The sequence below is a fragment of the Pipistrellus hanaki genome (assembly GCF_964339955.1).
Source record: "Pipistrellus hanaki genome assembly, chromosome: 15".
Taxonomy (NCBI): domain Eukaryota; kingdom Metazoa; phylum Chordata; class Mammalia; order Chiroptera; family Vespertilionidae; genus Pipistrellus; species Pipistrellus hanaki.
In genome coordinates, this window is record NC_140517.1 from 924,893 (window position 1) to 943,604 (window position 18,712).

Sequence of the window (18,712 nt, forward strand, 5' to 3'; positions counted from 1 at the left end):
CCCGCGGGATCTGCAGGAGAGGGGGAGGGGCGTGGCCGGGCCTGCGCTCCTCCTGGGGGACGGCCCTTTGAAAGCCAGTGCCATCCAGTGCCATCTGCTCAGCTTTCAAAGGCAAAGCCGACCCTCTCAGGGGTCCAGGACTGATGCCAGGGGAGAACCCTACCAGGGTCGCCATGCCCTGGGGCCGGGGAGGGCTCCCCCGGCAGCCAGGGGCACCCAGGGGCACCCAGGGCACCCCAAACGGATGGCCAGAGCCCAGGGCCCAGGGCGCCCAGTCCCCGCTCTGGGGCCTCCTCGGCCCCCCGCAGGGAGGATGGCGGCCGGCAGAGGCTCCAGCATCGGAAGGCTCATCCCCCCACCAGCTCCCCTCCAGGCCGCCCCCTCCCGACCCCGACATCCAACGCCTGCCATGTGGCCCCTCACGACCCACACGTGGGGAGCCCGCCTGGGGAGCCACCCACACGCCCAGCTGGACCCCGAGTCCGGCCGAGAGCCACTGGACACACCTCCCTGTCTGTCTGTCTGTCTGCCTGTCTGTCCTGGGCCATGGCCCCCGGGCCCTGTGCCCTTGCTCATCTCTTCAACACAGCCGGAGTCTTGGGTTTCAGGACATTTAATAAATGTTATTTTTAACTGAGAACCGTTACAGACTGCACCCGAGACACAGCAATGTCACAGGAGTCACGGGGGCAGGGGGGGGGGGGAGCAATAAACAGAACTCAGCCTCTCCTAGCACCCACCCCGAGCACCCTCAGCCCTGCACCCCGGAACCAGGGATGTGGGGACCCCCCCCCACACACACACACACTCTATCTCACACACACACACACACACACTCACACACACACACTCACACACACACACACACTCACACACACACACTCTCTCACACACACTCACTCACACACACACTCACACACACACACTCTCTCACACACACACACTCACACACACACACACACACTCACACACACACACTCACACACACACACACACACACACACTCACACACACACACACTTGAACAGGGCTCCGAGCCTGCCCCCTTCCCCGCACCAGCGGCGAGGGCACCGCCCGTGCCCGGCCACGCCCTGCCCCCGTTAATGGCCGGGACCGCCAGCTTGCTGGTAATGGCGCCCGCCCCGTAATACTTTCCAGCTAGATTGTTTTGTGGTTTTGATTCTAGGATATAAAAAAAAATGCTTTCCATTATTCTAATGTGTCACGTGCCCCGTGAACCGGTGACCTAAGTGTGTGTACATATAAAGAAAATATGAAAAGAAGAAAGGAGGGAGAGAAAAAATATTAAAATATGATGACATCATTTCAAAGGCATAAGCTTTTAAACATGCACCCGCGGGGATTTATCCCGCTCGGAGCGGAGCGCCATCCGGCCGATGCGCCTGCTCCTTTTTGTTTGGACTGGTGCCATCTTTGTGCGCCTGGTTCATGCAAGTTAATCAATTTGAGGTTTAGTTACACTGCTGAGGCTTGCATTCTATAGATTGCTAGAAAGTAATTCGAACTTGCAGAATTTATTAACCAAACACCAATTATCATTAAACAGCACTGCATTATCCTGCTTTACTACCTGACAAGAACTACTTAATGAAATTTTAGATTAAAGTTATTCAGGGGTTGATTTATGGTACGCAACTCTAATGTGGCCACTGTGCAGATGCTGGGAGCAGCGGTTTTTTGTTGTGTGTTGTGTGTGTGTGTGTGTGTGTGTGTGTGTGTGTCTTTTTTCTGAAATGCTTTCCTCCGGGGACCTCTCCCCCGTCGGCGTATCACAGCAACGCGTGTGACCTGAAGGAAAAAAATTGCATTTCTTTTTTCCCCTCTCTCTCCCCTTAAAAAACATATAGACGGGCACGAGCTCTGCCGGGCGGTCGGCCGGACCCGCGTGGCGGGAGCGGTGCCGCCCACGCCGGCTTCGGAGAGGAGGCGGCCGCGGAGTGCGCTGCAGACGAGGCTTCCGAGCAGGCAGGAGCACCAGATGTTCTTTGATGTTAATAATGGCATTTATTATTAATATTAATTAGACTGCATTCAGCAATACATTTGGGCCATTTCCAAGTCAATTAAGGAAAACGACGTGCGGGAGATGTTGTGAGCGACGTTTTAAGGCAGGTGTTCCGCAGCCCCCTCGTGACTCCGTCCTGCGGCGGAGGGGGCGGGGCGGGGAGGGAGCAGCCATTTTAGATGCCGGCTCGGCCGGGTGTTGTTTACGGCTCCGATTCTCTGGGTTTTAATATATTTTTTTATTGATTTTGTACAGAGAGGAAAAGAGAGGGATAGAGAGCTAGAAACATCGATGAGAGAGAATCATCCATCAGCTGCCTCTTGCACGCCCCCCACTGGGGATGTGCCGGCAACCAAGGTACATGCCCTTGACCGGGATCGAACCTGGAACCTTTCATTCCGCAGGCCGACGCTCTATCCACTGAGCCACACCGGTTTAGGCCGATTCCCCGGATTTTAAACACGCGATCTGCCAGCCCGCCCGCCGCTCTGACGGCGAGAAAAGGGGCACTGTTTTCGCTTTAACATAAAAGCGGGTCGAGGGCCACGGCCTGCACCCCGAGAAGCCCCGGGTTCTGCCTCACGTGGATGGCCAGACCCCTCGTGGGGGGCTCTTTAGGGACCTGCCTCGCTCCTACCGTCCCCCACAAACCTCTTCCGGAGACGAGGAAGGGGGTGGGTCCCAGACCAGGAAGCTCCCGGAAGCTCCCGTTCTCCGTGGCCTTCTGTCATTAACGGGACACGGGAGCCGGTCTCCTCCAGCCTCGGACGTCAGTGGCGACGTTACACCACGGTGATGTCCGGCTGCGGAGTTAATCGTGTTTAAGATGTTACAGGAGCGTCTTAATCGGCGACACTCCATGTCCACGTGGGCCGGGCGGGGCTGGTGCCCGCGAACCGCTCGGACCGGCTCGGACCGGAAAGCCCCGCCCGAGGGCCGTGGCCGGGAGCACAGCGAGGCGAGGCCGCGCCACGTGCCTGGCTCCCTGCTTTCCTCGAGCCCCGGGCAGACCCGCAGAGCAATGGTCCTCGAGGAAATGTACCTGCGCAGCACCCACCCCCGTTAGCCCCGGCTCATCGGGAATTCACGGACCTGGAGGCTTTCTTATGATTTGTGTACGAATTAAATTCTGTGTCATCGCAGCATTAGCTCCGAATGTAAACACAATAGACTGGGTCCCTGTGGCTCTAGCAGCTGAGGGAGCTGGAGCTGGGAGTGGGGCTGGGAGTGGGGCTGGGAGTGGCGCTGGGAGTGGCGCTGGGAGTGGCGCTGGGAGTGGCGCTGGGAGTGGGGTTGGGAGTGGGGTTGGGGGCTGGGAGTGGGGCTGGGAGTGGGGTTGGGAGTGGGGTTGGGGGGTGGGACTGGGGCTGGGAGGTGGGAGTGGGGCTGGGAGTGGGCCCGCAGGGAGGACAGGAGAAAGTGGCCAGAAGCCCTGCCAGAGAAAGTCTGACCACGGCCTCGCTCCATTCAAACCCGGGCCGAGCTGCAGACACTGGAAATGGCCCTGGTGGTGAGGCGTCCCGCTCAGGCCTGGGGATGCTGCTTCCTTTGTTCTCAGGCCAAGTCTGGCCCCGGGAGGCAGGCGGGAAACCTGATCCCTCCCCCGTGGCCTGGCCCGGCCCCAGACTCACGCGGCTGCGCCCGCCCCCTCCACGGGAAGCTGCAGGCGGATCCGCGTGGACCGTGGGGAGACGGCCTTCCCCTGGCTGGACACGCCCCGGGCACGGCCAGGGGACAGCAGAGGGAGGACACGGCCTACCCCGGAAGGGCGGCCGGCCAGAGAGGCCAGTCTGCCATCCACCTGCCTGGACTCCAGGAAGCTCTGTGTCCGTGTCCTTGAGGCCACAGGGCAGAGGTCAAGGCCACAGGGCAGAAGTCACAGGCCACAGGGCAGAGGTCAAGGCCACAGGGCAGAGGTCAAGGCCACAGGGCAGAGGTCAAGGCCACAGGGCAGAGGTCACAGGCCATGGCAGGGCAGAGGTCACAGGAAACGGCAGGGCAGAGCGGGACCCGGCCATCATGAAGGGGGCGTTTCATTTTTACAGAACGCCAGCCCCTGCCCCCGCCGAGGGAGAACGGGCCTCAGGACAGCGCGGCCCGGGGGAGGCGGGGCCATCGGAGGCCCCAGGGTGGGCGGTGCCCGCCATCGCCAGGCGCTCCCGATGGGCACGGGCTCTCTGCCCCGCGTCCCTCCGGGCACGCTCCCGCGCCGGGCACGCGCCCCCGGCGGGCGCCCCGAGGGGGGTATTTGTGGCGCGGTGCACTTTCATGGCTGGAAATTAATGAACATGCCTCGCTCCTAACAGCAGGCACCTGGATCCTCGCGAGCAATCGGAAACAGATTTATTCTTATTAGCGTGTGCGCAGCTCTCCGGGGAGCGGAGGGACGGCTGTGCCCTGAGCTGGGAGCCCCGCCCGGACGGGTCCGGGCAGAGGCACCCCTGCCGCCCCGGCACCCGGGGAGCCGCCGGTGGGTGGGGCCCAGGCACCCGGAGAGGGAGGCTCTGAGGCAGCGACCGGCCCCCACGGCAGAGGTCAGGCCATCTCACCGCTTCCACCGCCACGTCCTGGTGACAACCGCCCCCTCAGCCACGCGCCCGGGGGCCTGCCTTCCAGCGAAGCGACTGGGGAGGGACCTGAGCCCCTCCGTCAAGGCCACGGCAGCCACTGCCACGACCTTGACCGTGGTCCCCGCGGAAGGACAGCTGGTGCCGTTCCAGGCGCTGGCTCCCTGCCTCCCGGCCCCCCGTGTCACCCGTTCATTTTTTAATTTACTCTTTTTTTTGGTTAATCCTCGCTCCAAGGATATTTTTCTATTGATTTTAGCGAGAGTGGAAGAGAGGGGAGAGACAGAGAGAAACATCGATGTGAGAACGCCCATGGATTGGTGGCCTCCCGCCCACGCCCCCACCAGGGATGGGGAACCTGCAAATGGGGTACACGTCCTTGACCGGAATCGAACCCGGGACCCTTCCGTCCTTGGGTACGACGCTCTATCCACTGAGCCGCACTGGCCCGGGCCTTCACCCTTTAAAAAAAATATATTTACTGAATATATTGGGGCGACGTCGGTGAACATGATCATCCAGGTCTCGGGGTTGGGGTAGGGGTTCTCTGGGACAGCATCTGTCTGCCCCACCGTGCGCCCACCCCCAAGTCAGATCTTCTCCCGGCACCTCCTGTGAGGACCCCTCACCCCCCCTTCCCTCCGGCAGCCACCCCACGGCTGCTTGTGTTCACAGGTTGTGCTTCTACGTCCGTCCGTCCGTCCGTCCGTCCGTCCCACACGTGAGGGGACGTACACAGTCCTCAGCTCCCTCTGCACCTGAGCCCGTGGTGGGCAAACCGCAGCTCCTGAGCCACCTGCGGCTCTTTGGCCCCTGGAGTGTGGCTCTTCCACAAAACACCACGGCCTGGGCGAGTCCGTGTTGAAGAGGTGGCGTTAGAAGAAGTTTACGTTGTAAAAATGTGGCTCTCCGAAGACATGGCCATCGTTGTGCTGTTGATGTTTGGCTCTGTGGACGGATGAGTTTGCCGACCACGGGCCTAAGGGATTGCACTGGCAGAGTTTCCGCTTCCTCTGACCCCATACGTGTCCCAGGCGGCCCCGGGTCACGGCCCCTCGCCCGCGCGGCTCACCCACGAGGGAACGCGCTGCCTCCCCTCGGCGCCCGGCCTGAGGTCCCTCGGCGCCCCCGCCCCGGATTGTAAACACACCGGCTCTCCTTGGAGTCTTCGGGTTCTTTGTATTTGTTGCTTTTGCACTTAACTCCTCGGTCCTCTGGGGTTTGTTTTGGACGAAAGAGTGAGTCAGAGTCCAACTAACAGAACAGGACGGCACCCGCTCCTGCCCTGCAGCCCCAGCGAGCAGGACCCCCCCCCCCCCGGCTGAGGTCCACGAGGGCGACACAGGACACGTGTGGGAGACGTCCAGGTGAGGCCTCTGTGAACACGGAGTCACGTGGAGCTTCAGACATGTGGAACGCACCTCACGTGTGAGTGAAGCTGATAGAACTAAGATCCAGTCCGGCTGGCGGGGCTCAGGGGCTGAGCATCGACCCAGGAGCCAGGAGGTCAGGGTTCGATCCCGGTCAGGGCACAGGCCCGGGTTGCGGGCTCCATCCCCAGTGAGGGGCGTGAGGAGGCGGCCGGTCCGTGGTTCTCTCTCATCGCTGATGTTTCTGTCCCTCTCTCTCTCTGCCTTGCTCTCTCTCTAAAGCAGTAAACACCTTTAGGAAAACATGGGTGTGTGTTTTTCCACCTCGGATGGAGTGTGTAAGACCTAGATGTTCGGATGGAATGTGCAGTCCTGTTACTTACCCGTGGGCCGTGCCAGCAGCCCCGTCTGAAGACGCACGGAAGGAAGAGGGTCTCCCTCTGAGCAGACAGACCCCCTCCGCACGGCGCAGCCCCGAGCGGCTCCCCATCGGCTGCCATGACCGCACGGGAGACGGCCTTCGGGGGAGTGGTCTTTACACACCAAGCACACGCAGCAATGCCAGCTTTTATTAAGATGACACGTTCCGTGTAAAAATTAGAATCCCGTTCCCGTGGCGTGTGAGGGGAGACGGGAAAGGCAGCACCACGTGTGAGAACAGCCGGCCCGAGGGGCGCGCCCTGCCCGGGGCCCGCTGGCTGCGCGCAGCCCCGGACGCCCAGCAGCCGCAGCGGGCTGGTGGGGGCGGGGACTGAGGGAGAGGGAGCGGGCTGGTGGTTGGACACGGGGCAACAGACCCACCGGCCTCCACCTCGTGGCCCCTCTGCAAAATGGACACCCCCGGACGCGGGACAGGACAAGGGACGGGACACGGGACGGGACACAGGACGGGACACGGGATGGGACACGGGACGGGACACGGGACGGGACACAGGATGGGACACAGGATGGGACACGGGACGGGACACGGGACGGGACACGGGACGGGACACGGGATGGGACACGGGACGGGCGGCGTGTGGGACTCTCAGCCTCCCACTCGGGGAGCGGCGGGCGAGCTGGCCTCCCTCCCCACCCGGCCGGATCCCAAAGGCCCTGCACTGAGCTGTTCTCCTCCCTCTGGCTCTCTGGCTCTCCAATGAGCCTGGCCGTCCCGCGAAGCTCTCACCTCTCCCGTGTCTGTGCTAACGAGCCCGACAAGAGGCAGAAGAGCGAGACTGCCATGGCCGCGGCCGCCCTCGCTGACACGGTGGGAGCACTCCAGAGCTGCCTCCCGTTCGCTCGAACAAAGGGCCAAGTCCCCGAAAATGCCGGCCCAGGTTCCCAATACATATCCTGGGGACACGTACACACATGGGGACACACGCATGGGGGCGCGCGCGCACGGGGACACACGCATGGGGACACGCACACGCACGGGGACACACGCATGGGGACACGCACACGCACGGGGACACACGCATGGGGACACGCACACGAGAGGGGACACGCACACACATGGGGACATGCACACGCGCGGGGACACGCACACGGGCGGGGACACGCGGGAGGAAAGCTCTCTGGCCCCCGGAAACTGCCTGGCTTCCGGAAGAGGGCAAGGTGAGTGACAGTGAGGGAGGTATTTCGGAAAGCGGTGACTGGACTTCAAAAACATACTCCAGCCGAAACCCGTTTGGCTCAGTGGATAGAGCGTCAGCCTGCAGACTGAAAGGTCCCAGGTTCGAGGGCATGTACCTTGGTTGCAGGCACATCCCCAGTAGGGGGTGCGCAGGAGGCAGCTGATCGATGTTTCTCTCTCATCGATGTTTCTAGCTCTCTAGCCCTCTCTCTTCCTCTCTGTAAAAAATCAATAAAATTTTTTTTAAAAAAAAACAACAACACACTCCACTCGGGTGGCAGGCTGATTGGGCCGCACGCCCGGACGTGGTGTCCACCGGGCCCTTCGTGGGCACATCTCTGCAAGTGCGGGGCGTGAGGGTGCCCATGAGGTGCCCGAGGCCCACGCCGGCCGGCTGCGGCCACGCGAGGGTCCCGCGGGGCGGGCCGGCAGGCGGCCCCGCAGGAAAACACCTAGTGTGCGCTCTATTGCGCCGCACGGAGGATTACCTATCTGTCCCGCCGCAGACCCCGCGTTGAGTGCGAGCCAAGAGCGCGCGATTGTGTTAATTAATCTGCCATTGTGCGCGCGGGCAGCTGCCGCGGGCCCGTGGCCGCGTTGTCAGAGGAAACAATGTCGTGTTAGCCTCCGACGGCGTCCGCGGCGACAAAGGACGCGCATAAATCACCCGGGCGGCGTCATCGGACGGCATCTGACCTTTCCGGGGCCGAGCGCCGCGATTCGGCGGGAGATCGCGGATACGTGATACCGACGCCTCCCGGCCTTTGTTTGGAAAACAAACATTCTCCGGAGAGGACGACGGGAAGGGACGGAACGGGGCTGGGGGACCCCGCCTGCGGGGGCGGCCGCGGTGGTCGCTCTCGGGAAGATCAGAGCCCGGAATATCAAGTTAAAAGACAAGCTCGCTGGCCGGCGTCCAGCGCCTCGCGGGGTGAGAACGGGGTGTCTGGTTCTGGGCAGAAGCGGGGGGCAGGGGCATGTGCTGAGGGTAGCACGCAGTGTGGACACCGGCCTTATCTTCCTCCCTGCAGATAAGGCGCGGAGAGCACTTCCCCTCTAATTAATATCCCGCCCCTCCGCCGCCCCACCTCCCCACCCACCCGCCCCCACACACAGGCCGGACCGAGGACACAAGGCCCACGGAAGGGCCTGGGGCGGATAGGGAGCCCGTGTGCTGGTGCCCGGTCCGGGCCCTAAGCCGTGGCCAGCGCCCGAGGGCCTCAGAGAAGGAAGATGAGCCAGGGCTAACAGGGTTTTTAAAGGGTAAGCCCCTGGCCCTGGCCCTGACCCTTGTGGCTCAGAGGATATAGCGTCAGCCTGCAGCCTGGTTCCATTCCGGTCAAGGGCATGCACCTGGGTTGCGGGCACATTTCCAGTAGGAGGTGTGCAGGAGGCAGCTGGTCGATGTTTCTCTCAACTCTCTGTCCCTCTCCCTCTCTGTAAAAAATCAATAAAATATATTAAAAAGAAAAGAAAAGAGTAAGGCCATGTGCCTGGCCGGCGTGGCTCAGGGGTTGATGCCGGCCCAGGAACCAGGAGGACACCAATCCAATTCCGGGTCGGCACACGCCCAGGTTGTGGGCGCGATCCCCACTGCGATTCTCTCTCACCACAGATATTTCTCTCTCTCTATCCTTCCCCCTTCATCTCTCTCTAAAAATCAATAAAAACATATTTTTAAAAAATAATAGTCTTGAGAGGAAGAGCACTCATTTAAAAATGTATATACATATTTTTATTGATGTAAAAGGAAGAGAGAGGGGGAGAGAGAGAGAAACACCCATGATGAGAGAGCTTCACTGACCGGCTGCCTCCTGCACGCCCCACACTGGGGTTCGAGCCCACACCCGGGCCTGTGCCCTGACCCGGAATCAAACCATGACCTCCCGGTTCCTAGGTCGGCGCTCAACCCCTGAGCCCCGCTGGCCAGGCTTGGCTCCCATTTTAAAGGCGTTTGTGGGGAGGAAATGGGTACGTTGAGATCACGACCCACACTGCCCGCCCACGTCAGGACAGGCTGACCATTTACCCTCGGGAAGTGAGGGGGTCCCCAGGAGCCGCAGCAGAGGGTCCCTCGTCGATGCCGAAGCCACAGCTGACTACTCTTCCGATGCAATTTGCCCATTTTCCCGCCCCCCACGCCCCACCCAGAGCCCCGTGCTGACACCCCAATCCCGCCTGCCCCCCGACCGGGCGGCTGGCCCATGAGTCACTGGGCCCGGCGCCTGCAGACAAAGCCCCATTATCGCCAACGTCGGCGCGCGCGCCCCCAACGCAAACCTTGCCCTCTCACAGCCCTGCTCTTCTCCCACCGAATGCCAGCCGCAGTGGGCCGGGGAGCTTGACATTTCCCGGTGCGGCGGTGCACGAGGCACCCCGGGCCGGGCCGGGGACCCGCCCTGAGGGGGCCGGGACAATGGCCCTCAGTCCCGCTTCCTGGAAGCCCGTGGGCAGCGTGGACAGCGCCCCCTGCCGGCCGCAGGGCTCCCCGCCTGAGGTCCCCAGCTGTCAGCACGGGAGGGGGCCCGAGGGGACCCCCAGATGCCGCCCCAGCTCTGCTTCCGCTGTGCCGTAGCCGGCGGCGGCTCACCCTCCCCTCGTCCCCACGGAACCCAGCGGCCAAAGGTCCGGATGGCAAACGCTACGTCTGTTTGAAAATAACTCAGAGAACGTGCCCGAGAGGTGAGACCCGGCCGCTCGGGGCTCAGCCCGAAAGGTTGTGGACTCAGCACTCCTTCCTGGCTTAGGAAGCGTCAGCTTAGTAAAAAAATAATAATAAAATAAAATAAAATAAAATAAAATAAAATAAAATAAAATAAAAAATGGGGGGCGGTCAGCAGTGGCTCTTCTCCCCCAGCAACCAGGTTACTCTCCCTCCTTGGTGTGCATGTGAACCAAGTCTGAGCCCCACACACCTCCTCCCTCGGCTAAAACACGGGCTGGCCAGCGTGGCTCAGTGGTGAGCGTCGACCTGTGACCCAGTAGGTCATGGTTTGATTTCCCGTCAGGGCTCAGGCCCAAGTGGTGGGCTCCATCCCCAGTTGGGGGCATGCAGGAGGCAGCCAGTCCATGATTCTCTCATATCGCTGATGTTTCTATCTCTCTCTCCCTTCCTTTCTCTCTAAAAATCAATAAAAACATTTTTTTAAAAAGGAAGAAACCACCACCATACGCTCTACGCACACGGTGCAGAGCTGCCCACGTCCGGGCTGGGTGGACCCAGGCTCCTGACGCTGCCAGCACTCGGGGGGGGGAGGGGGGGCGCGGATAGATACAGGAGGCCACGAGCACGGCCACGGGAGCGGCGTGGCTGCCGGCGGAGCCTAACGCGCCGGGGCCGGTTCTGACCAGAGCTGCCTCCTGGCGTTCCGAGCGGACAGGTTCATGGCCGCTGAAACCGCCCGCGGAAAGGGAAATGGAGCGGCCCTCTCTCCGAGTCACCTGATTTATAGGAGCCGAAATGGATCCATATCATTGGAGACGGCTGATTGCAGGCGCCGGAGAAGACGATGGTGGGAGTGCGGGGAGGTTTGTCGCAGGGATCCGGGGAGGGGGCCTGCGCACGGCGGACACTCCTGCTCCCTGTGCAGGATCCGCTGAGAACACACAGTAGGTCTGCCGTCCTGAGACAGGCCTCGCTCTTTCCCAATTCCGTTCTATTCTTTGGAGGGGATGTTACACGATACACAGCAGGGGCGAGGCAGCCAGAGGGCCACGTGCCGGCCGGACGCCGCTCCCGCTGGGACTTCCGTGTCCCTGTTTCCTGTGTCCGTCCTCCCGCGTGGCCACGAGCAGGAGCCACGCTCGGGGCACTTCCTTCTTTTCTTCTTTTGTCCCCAAACCCTCGGGGCGGCCCTGAGAGGAAGGGCAGGGCCACCTCCTTCACGGCGGACAGCGATGCCCCCCGGCCGGGGCGCGGGAGGGAGAGCACAGGCAGGGCTGCCCGGGGCTGTGCGGCCACAGTGCCCGCCTCCCGCCGGGAGGCAACTCCTCTCCCGGTGAGCCAGCCAGGGGTCCTGTGTGACCTCCCGTGTGACCTCCTGTGTGACCTCCCCTTCCTCTCTGTAAAAAATCAATACATTTTTTTTTAAGAAAAGAGGTGATGAGGTCACGAGGGTGGAGGCCCCCCGGGTGCAATTAGCGCCCTTCCAAAGGGACCCAGGGCAGCTCCCTCCCACCACGTGGGGACACAGGGCAGCCCTCGGGCCAAATCCACTGGCCACCTGCTCCTGTAAATAAAGTTTTATTGGAACACATCTCACCCTTTGATGGATAGAGCTGAGCAGTTACCACGGAGACCACAAGACCTACAAATGCCTAAAAAGACTGATCTCCTGATTCTTTACAGAGAAAGGTTGCTGACTTTGTATGGAACATTCGGTGACAGATGACACAGGACATGCATTTAAGTAAAAAGTGTGTCACGTAGAAGCTCACGCAGGAAGACCGGTTCTTGTGAAATCCATCTCTAATGCACCAGGGTTTGGGCAGGTCACTGCTGAGTCGCGGTGGCCATAGACATATTTTTAAAGTCATTTTCATTTGCCCGGACGGCGTGACTCCGTGGCTGAGTGTCAACCTAGGAGCCAGGAATTCACGGTTCGATTCCCAGTCATGCCCGGGTTGCAGGCTTGACCCCCAGGAGGGGGCGTGTGGGAGGCAGTCGACAGGTGATTCTCTCTCATCAGTGATATTTCCATCTCTCCCTCACCCTCTCCCTTGGTGAGATCAATAAAAAATTGTGTTTTTTTTTAATTTTTTCTTTATTTATCAGTATTTTCTAAGCGTCTAACAGGAATGGGAATTTATAGTTTGGAAAACAACTGCCATGTCATTAAAGAGCCACAGCCATAGCAACCAAGAAGCAGGGAGGGTCCGTCCTGGAGGGGGTCGCTGGTGAAGGTCAGAGAGGTCGCGGGGCGGGGCCGCGGGAAGGCCCGGCTCTCCCAGCCCCTCCCTCAGCAGAACCGGCTCGTGTCCCCGAGCCGCGTGGCCGAGGGCCCTCCCCTTCTCAGGGCGAACTGCTCTAAAACACGGCACCTACTGTCACGACGGAGCATATTTAGCAGCAAAGGGAGCGTGGCATCTGCCGTGGTCTTCGCGGGTGACGCGCTCACACCTCACGCTGAGCTGAACACACGCGCTGGACGCGGGCCAGACGCCTCTCGAGGGGATCGAAGACGCGGGGCGTCCGCGGGGGCGGGCGGGGGCGGGCGGGGGCCGCGTCCCGGGATGTTACCGCGGTGAAGAGGCGAGGGCGCGGCGGGACCCACGGCAGTCAGACAGAAAGGAAGGCCCGGACGGCGGTCAGACAGAAAGGAAGGCCCGGCGTCCCCTAAGGTCCAGCCCAGCAAGCGGCCTGAGCAAGAGGGAGAATGGAGTCCACCGAGGGGCTCCGGGGCTGAGCGTCCACCTGTGAACCAGGCGTCACGGTTCCATTCCCGGTCAGGGCACAGGCCCAGGTTGCGGGCTCCATCCCCAGGGTGAGGCGTGCAGGCCCCCCCACACATCACAGGCCGAACCTGGTTCTCCATCCCGGCCCCGGCCCCGGCCCCGGCCCGCCGACAGGCACCACATGCCCCGTGATGTCAGCAGTGCCGGTGACGACCCCCACGGCCCTGCCTGGCTCCGCACCTCCGCCCCCACGGCACACCCGAATGGTGCAAACGGTGAGCAACGTGCAGTGCACGGTCCACCCGTGGGCACACGGCCGGGGGCTGGGCACACGGTCCACCCGTGGGCCCATGGCCGGGGGTGGGCACACGGTCCACCCGTGGGCACACGGCCGGGGGGGGGGCACATGGCCGGGGGACGGACACACGGTCCACCCGTGGGCACATGGCCGGGGGGTGGGCACACGGTCCACACGTGGGCACATGGCCGGGGGGTGGGCACACGGTCCACCCGTGGGCACATGGCTGGGGGGTGGGCACATGGTCCACACATGGGCCCATGGCCGGGGGGGCGGGGTGGGTATGCTCCTGCCCAGGGCCTGGTCTGGCGGGACCAGCTGCCGAGGCCGACAGGGCGGCAACCACAGGCCAACACGGAGGACCTGCCCCGCCTCGCCTGCCGGGTGCCCGGATGCCCAGGCCCTGCCCGGGGAGGCAGCCCCGCCCACGCGGCTCCTCTGAGTGCCAGGAGCCGGGCTTTCTGAGGAGCCTCTCCAGATGGCGCCTGGGCGGCTGTGCCAAGCTCCGCAGCTTAAGTAAATGTTGCTGTCGCCCCGTCCTGCCAGGAACAGGCATGGGGGACCCGCCGTGCGTCTCGGCTGCTGCGATGCTCCCTTCCCGGGGAGATCGGCGAGCCCCCCGCCAACTGCCCGCACCCGCGGGGAGCCCCTGCCCCTCTGCCTGGGCACGCCTGGCTGTGCCCCCGCCTCCCCCTCAGCACGCCAGCCCGGCCCAGGGGGCGCGGGACCAGCCGGCACAGGCGCATGCCGACAGAGGAGAGGGGGCAGGAGCCCGGAAGGGCAGCGAGCAGGCCCCAGGCTGGGAGATGGCAAAGGTTCAGCCTGATCATCACAAATCCGGGATGTGCACACACATCCAATCTCCGGCCCTGCAGGTGTTTCTCCGCCCCCGCCCCGCCAGCCCGCAGCGCGGGAGGCAGCCACGGAGCCGGCTGCTCGCCCGGCGGCCTTGCCGCTCAGCTCCTCCACCGTGTGCCCGGCCGGCGTGGCTCAGGGGCTGAGCACCGACCTAGGAACCAGGAGGGCAGGGTTCGATACCCGGTCAGGGCACAGGCCCGGGTTGTGGGCTCCATCCCCGGGGTGGGGGGCGTGCAGGAGGCAGCCGATCCGATTCTCTCTCGTCATGGATGTTTCTCTTTCTTCTTCTCCCTTCCTCTCTGAAATCAATAAACACACATTAAAAATAAAAAGAGGCCCCACCACTGAGCCAGGACACGCCTCTCTCTGACACGCTCAGCGGCAGCACGCCACGTGGGCTTCTGGCCCCCGACAGGCTGAGTCCAGCTCCCAGCACCTGCCCCGGTGCACGAGCGAGCAGGCCTCTGCAAACCGCCACTGAGCGCTGTCCAGCCAGGACGGGAGGGAGGTGTGACCGGGCCCCGAGGGCCCCTTCGCGCCAGCTGCCGCCCCGGGCCTGTGGGCAGACCACCCCACGCCGGAGGGAAGGTGCAGGCCAGAGGGGGCGCCCGGCCCGCTGACCGGTCCCCACCTGACACTCGCCGGGAGTCAGCTGGCTGGCCTCGGCCTAGGTCCAGCCTGGGACCCGAGCCCAGCCTCCCCCTCCCTCCGCCCGTCTGCACCGACACGCGGCGGCGCCTGCACACACGGCCAGGCCTGCGGGTGGAAGGGCTGCAGGTGGCCCCGGTCTGGACGGCTGAGCTTTAAAAGCCTGCGGCGTGTCCGTTCCCTGAGCTGGCTTCCGGATCGGGGGCCGGGGGGGTGACGGGGGTGCGGAGAGGGAGCGGGGTGCACAGGGGCACAGGGGCACCGCAGACCCTCCTCCGCTCAGCAGGTGCCTCTGGAACCGGAAACCAGCTCCCCGTTTGACCGATGCCACGTTCCTAATGTCATCTTTGTAAAAAGAAAAGAAAAAAAAACGAAAGAAAAAAAGACGTGTTTCTATTCTCTTCTGTTTCTAATAAAAAGGAGGCAGCAGCCTGTCCCTGGGAAGGCACTCGCGGCCTCCGAGCGGGTTAACGGTTTTTAAGTACATTTGTCAATGGGATTATTGTTTTCTAAAGTTCTGCTCTGCACGGAGATTAGTGGCCGCCGTGCCCGGAGAGGGGGGCGGGGTGAGGCGGGAGGGGGTCCCTGGTCCTTTTCATCCCCAGCCGGGCGGGCGGGCGGGCCGTGCAGGTGCCGGAGAGGGAGGCCCCGGAGGGAGGAGCCTGGGTGGGCGGGTTCCCTGGAAGAGCCTGGACAGGCCCCCTCCCCGCCCTGGGGCTCCCAGCCCCCTGTTGCTGCCTGGGTCCCCAGCGCCAGTGGGAAGTTTGGCTTTTGCTGCAGGAAGCAGCTGGGCCAGGCAGCCGCGCATGATAATGGCCTCCGAAATCTGCTGTGCGCGCGGCAACAATAGGGCGCTCAGTCTCCCGGAAAATTGTGTTCATCAGCTAACTCCGCTCAGTTACTAATTGACATTGCCAAATATTTTAAGAACAATTGAAATGCACAAGCAAAAAAAAAGAAAAAGATCTTAATCCTCAGATTTAAATATTTTTCTTTTTTTTACCCCCTCTGCTTTGGGGCCTGGATGTGTATGGGAGCGGGGTGGGCGGGGAGAAGCCCCCGGAGAAAAAGGGGGCACAGGAAAGGGAATCGAGGGTCTCCCTGTGCAGCCCGGGGCTGGACGCCGGCCGCTGAGGCTGTGGTCACGGGGCCTGTCCAAGCTGGACCCCTACATGGGAATGCCACTCGGCCGGCACCGAGGAGGCCAGGCGTGGGCCCAGCTGACCAAACAATGCGCGTGCCCGCTGGACAGGCCGCCCAGCAGGGTGGGGGCGAAGGGCCTTCTCCTCTCTCGCTCTCCCTGGCTCCCCAGAACTCGGCGGCGTTATTTACCCTCGAGGGTCGGCGCCTCTGGGCGCCCTCCCCGTCCAGGCTTCGGCGAGCCCTCTCGGCAGGCCCGGGGCGGGGGGGGCAGCCGGGCCGTTTCCCAGCACATTAAGTTTTAATTACGCCGAGGTGACTTCCACGCGAAGCCTGAAGATGCAGGCGCCGGGCCGTCCTCCGGGGGGCGTGCCGCTCGGATGCGGGCCGGGCTCTGCGGGGCTTTCGGGGAGAGATGCCGGACGGAGGCCTGGGCGGTGGGCATGCGTGCCAGCCTCGAGGGGACGTCCAGACAGCCACCCGCTCCCGATGTCACGAGGGTTTGTACTCCGCTGCCTCCACGTCACTCACTCGCTGGCCTTGGCCACGGACACAGGAAAGACACCGGCTGGTGTGAAACCATCCGCCAGCCACGCACACAGCAGCAAAAACGGGGGGATGAGCCGGGGGGAAGGGGCGGCGGGGGCGGGGGAGGTCCATGCGGCCGGTTCTGCCCCTTCCCGGCGAGAACGCACGGCCTCTCAATCTGTCCGAGCCCTGGCTCCCGCCGCCGCTCCGGAGAACAAACACATTTTCCGGTTCACCGGCACGGCGTTCACACGCTCACCGACTCGAACCTCCTCCAGCTCACAGCACCAGCGGCTGCACCCACCCCAGCCCGGCAGGGGCGGCCGCCGGCCGGCAATCACCGCCGTCTGATCGCAAACTTGACCCTTTTGGCAGCGTCCGGGGCTGAGCTGCCGTTTTAAACAGCCGCTCGCCGGCCCCGCGCCCGCGTCGGTAACAAAGGCCGTTCATTGTGCGCCTCCGCGCCCAGGGGCTCGGCAGAAAGGGGGGTGATGCATTCAGAGCGACGGTCGCGTTAAGAGCAGCGATTTGTAAAGGAAGGTTTGCCGGTGATGGTCTGGAGACACGGTTTCCCAGGCCCTCCTGACCCAGCTTCCACCGAGGAGAAGAGGCGCGGGCGGAGATGGAGGGTGGCGAGGCTGTCAGGCCGCCGGGAGCCGCGGGGAAGCCAGAGGCCTCCATGAGCGCCTCTCTCCCTGCGGAGGGCACGCCGGCTCTTTCCGCCCTCCCCGGGCGGTCCCTCTCTGACAGCGATAATAAAACAGCTATGGTGTCACCTGTTCTATGTAAAGGCTTCTTTTCCAGGCGCTCTGTCCTGGGAAGGAAGAGGGAGGAGGGAACAGACTGGGGGTCGGGTTCTAATCCCCGGGAGCCGCGTGGACAGGGGGCCTGAGGCTGCGGCTCGGCCAGAGCCCGGGAAGGGCCTCGGTGAAGGAAGGAAGGAAGGAAGGAAGGAAGGAAGGAAGGAAGGAAGGAAGGAAGGAAGGAAGGAAGGAAGGAAAGAAGGAAGGAAGCCGCCCGCCGGGGACGCGGTCAGCCTTCGGGACTCCGCAGCCTCCAGGGGGGGCGGGACAGCGCGCCGCTGACCAGCTGACCGCGGCGCGGGGCGCGGGCTCTGCGAGGCGGGGGCCGGCGGGCCGCGAGGGCAGAGCGGCTTTTGGCGAGAACATTTGGAGGCCGGGCACGGCGGCGAGGCAGAGCGTGGGGGCCGCCGCTCAGCCAGAAGGTGAGAAAACCGCGGGGAAGGAGCCGCCGCGAGGAGAAGGCGAGCATTTGGCGCCGGAACATTCCGCCGAGCCCTCTGCGTCTCAGCGGGTCCGGCGAGAGGCGCGGACACCTGTCAGCCGCCTGCCGCCGGCGCAGGGGAACCGGCCTGCGCTCCGCTCTCTCTGCCCCTCGAAGGTCCCCCGTCCCCAAAACAGCACCGGGACCGCACTCCCCAGCGCCAGGGGCCTCTCCCCGGCCGGGAACAGTCCCCGGGGACAGGGGACGCCCTCTCTCTGCTGCTCCGCGTCCAGGGACCATTCCCACCGAGGCCTGCAGTCCCCCTGCCCCTCGCCCGCCCCGGGCCGCGGTCAGTCCTCGGCGCGGCCGCCCCGCCCGGCGCTCCGTCCCGCGCGGCCTCCCCGGGGCTCCCGCCGGAGATAAATCACCGCCGGGCGGGGACTCGGAGCAGACAGTGTGTTTCATGGGTATTTAAGCAGCGGCATTAAGTGCTATCGGAATCTCTGGAATGTGCCGCTCAGATTTATGTGTCTTAACAGTCGGTCCTGGTCTCTGATAAGCCGGCGGCACACACTTCATCTCAGCCGCTCTGCCCGGCCGGAGGGCGGCCCGTGCCCGCGGTCACCGCCCCGCACACAGACGGTCATCAGAACGGGGGGGGGGGACTTTAAGAGAGCACGCGCCCCCGCCCTCGCTGCCGCCCGCCCTGCAGGTGCCGGAGCCGCCATTTGTTTTCTGGGCTTAATGGCTGATGGCAGAATCAATGCTGCCGTTAGTGACGGGGCGTTTGTGCGGCTGCGGGGCGAGGACGGTGTGAGCTGGCGCCTTCCTCAGGAGGGCTCGGCACAACTGCCCTGCCCGTCCGAGCCGAGGGCTGGGCCCGGCCTGGGCCGCCCGCCTGCCAGGTGGCCACTGAGATTCGGCCCTGGGAGGTACAAGGATTTGTGTGTGTGTGCGTGTGCATGTGTGTGTGTACAGGTGTGTGTATGTGTGTGTAGGTGCGTGTGTGTACGTGTGTGTGCTTGTGTGTAGGTGTGTGTG

General features: G+C 63.2%; 1 protein-coding gene across 2 annotated transcripts in view; it reads right to left on the reverse strand.

The window, feature by feature from the left end:
- The window catches only part of ZNF536 (zinc finger protein 536), a gene marked incomplete at its 3' end in the record, with an annotated part of 171,967 nt that overhangs the window by 27,150 nt on the left and 126,105 nt on the right, over nt 1–18,712 (reverse strand). The window lies entirely within an intron of this gene.